The following is a 2,596-nucleotide window of genomic DNA, read 5'->3' on the forward strand; positions in this document are numbered from 1 at the left end:
GCTGGCCGCTAGAGAGGACGTAGGTTTAAGTCGCCCCGTGCTGGCCGCTAGAGAGGACGCAGGTTTAAGTCGCCCCCTGCTGGCCGCTGGAGAGGACGCAGGTTTAAGTCGCCCCGTGCTGGCCGCTAGAGAGGACGCAGGTTTAAGTCGCCCCCTGCTGGCCGCTAGAGAGGACGCAGGTTTAAGTCGCCCCCTGCTGGCCGCTAGAGAGGACGCAGGTTTAAGTCGCCCCGTGCTGGCCGCTAGTCGCAGCCACATAACATTTACAGTTTTGGGAATCTCCGTAGCTGCTGTGACCACAGAGGCAACGCAGGTTTAAGGCCAGTTTATACATCTGCGTCAAATCTACGTCGCAGGCTGATGCACACCTCCCCAAAAATGTAACTACACATCGCGGCGACGCAGACCGCAAGAGCTGTGATTGGCCATCTTGGCAACGTCGCATTTCTGGCTCGTCCTTCTTCTTCTGCCTGAACAGGTTCAAGGGTCGTACAGACGTCTCCTCCGACGCCTTCTCTCGTTTCTGCGTTTTTTTCATTTCATTAAAAGTAGCTGCTGTTCAACGTCGATCAGCTCCGACTCCGACACGATCCGCTCACTTTCAGCCGCAGCCCACGCCGTCGGCCAGCTTCAGTTGTAGTCATTTTTCAAGTTGCCGTCTTGGTGACTGACACGCTCGTGACCAGCAGCTAAGTCAGCTCACGCCAGAAGGAAAGGCTTTTGTAGAAGAGGTGTGCAAATCAATTACAAGTTGGGAAGTTCAGTGACGACATGTGACGGCGGTGTTGGCGGCGAACAAAATGGTTGATGATAGCGAGCAGGGAGCTAGCTAGCTCGGTTAGCTAGGTGCTACCAAGTGACTCACATGCTTCTTCTTCCTCCTCTCCAGGTGCGCTGCCGGACGCAACAGCTGAATGACGATGTCCTTGTGAGAGTGGGCGGGGCTACCTGGCCCTGAGGCGGTAAGGAGGCGGAGGAGTCTCGGCCCTCAGCCCCTCCCCCCTCTTCTCCTGCGAAGGACCAAACGGACGGGAACACAAACGGGCGTGGCTGTCTTCTCCTTCCTCCTCCCCTCTCCTCCCTGTTCTCTCCTCCTCCTCCCCTCCCCATCTCCTCCCCCCCTCCCTCCCCCGTCTCCCCCCTCATCCCCTGCCACCATGCTGTGGTCACGCTGCTGCTGGAGAGCCTGAGGAAGCAGATTCTGGAAGGTGACCCTGCTCAGCCGGGGGACTTCTACCTGGTGAGTGTCACCAGCAGCCTCCACCTGTAGTGTCACCTCCAGCTGCTTCACCTGTAGTGTCACCTCCAGCTGCTTCACCTGTAGTTTCACCTGTAGTTTCATCTGCAGCTGCTTCACCTGTAGTTTCACCTGCAGCTACTTCACCTGTAGTTTCACCTGCAGCTGCTTCACCTGTAGTGTCACCTGCAGCTGCTTCACCTGTAGTTTCACCTGTAGTTTCACCTGCAGCTGCTTAACCTGTAGTTTCACCTGCAGCTACTTCACCTGTAATGTCACCAGCAGCCTCCACCTGTAGTGTCACCTCCAGCTGCTTCACCTGTAGTTTCACCTGCAGCTGCTTCACCTGTAGTTTCACCTGCAGCTGCTTCACCTGTAGTTTCACCTGTAGTTTCATCTGCAGCTGCTTAACCTGTAGTTTCACCTGCAGCTACTTCACCTGTAGTTTCACCTGCAGCCTTCACCTGTAGTTTCACCTGCAGCTACTTCACCTGTAGTTTCACCTGCAGCTACTTCACCTGTAGTTTCACCTGCAGCCTCCACCTGTAGTTTCACCTGCAGCCTTCACCTGTAGTGTCACCTCCAGCTGCTTCACCTGTAGTTTCACCTGCAGCTGCTTCACTTGTAGTTTCACCTGCAGCCTTCACCTGTAGTTTCACCTGCAGCTGCTTCACCTGTAGTTTCACCTGCAGCCTTCACCTGTAGTTTCACCTGCAGCCTCCACCTGCAGGCCCCACCTGTAGTTTCATCTGCAGCTGCTTAACCTGCAGTTTCACCTGCAGCTACTTCACCTGTAGTTTCACCTGCAGCTGCTTCACCTGTAGTTTCACCTGCAGCCTTCACCTGTAGTTTCACCTGCAGCCTCCACCTGCAGCCCCACCTGTAGTTTCACCTGCAGCCTCCACCTGCAGTTTCACCTGCAGCTGCTTCACCTGTAGTTTCACCTGCAGCCTCCACCTGCAGGCCCCACCTGTAGTTTCACCTGCAGCTTCCACCTGTAATTTCACCTGCAGCTGCTTCACCTGCAGTTTCACCTGCAGCCTCCACCTGTAGTTTCACCTGCAGCCCTCCACCTGTAGCCCCACCTGTAGTTTCACCTGCAGCCTCCACCTGCAATTTCACATGCAGTCCCCACCTGCAGCTTCACTTGCAGTCTCCACCTGCAGTTTCACCTGCAGCTGCTTCACCTGTAGTTTCATCTGCAGCCCCACCTGTAGTTTCACCTGCAGCGTCCACCTGTAGTTTCACCTGCAGCCCTCCACCTGTAGCCCCACCTGTAGTTTCACCTGCAGCCCTCCACCTGTAGCCCCACCTGTAGTTTCACCTGCAGCCTCCACCTGCAGCGTCCACCTGCAGTTT

General features: G+C 55.8%; 1 protein-coding gene across 4 annotated transcripts in view; it reads left to right on the top strand.

The window, feature by feature from the left end:
* fam53c (family with sequence similarity 53 member C) overlaps nucleotides 1–2,596 on the top strand; it is a 15,988-nt gene that overhangs the window by 2,363 nt on the left and 11,029 nt on the right. For 3 of the 4 annotated variants that reach the window (XM_046040975.1, XM_046040978.1, XM_046040979.1), the window contains exon 2: nucleotides 890–1,240. The gene's annotated coding sequence lies outside the window, so the exon portion shown is untranslated. Of the gene's footprint in view, nucleotides 1–189; nucleotides 732–889; nucleotides 1,241–2,596 lie in introns of those variants that run through there. The other variant, XM_046040976.1, reaches the window with a different exon arrangement.

Source organism: Micropterus dolomieu, linkage group LG23 (assembly GCF_021292245.1).
Source record: "Micropterus dolomieu isolate WLL.071019.BEF.003 ecotype Adirondacks linkage group LG23, ASM2129224v1, whole genome shotgun sequence".
NCBI classification, from domain to species: domain Eukaryota; kingdom Metazoa; phylum Chordata; class Actinopteri; order Centrarchiformes; family Centrarchidae; genus Micropterus; species Micropterus dolomieu.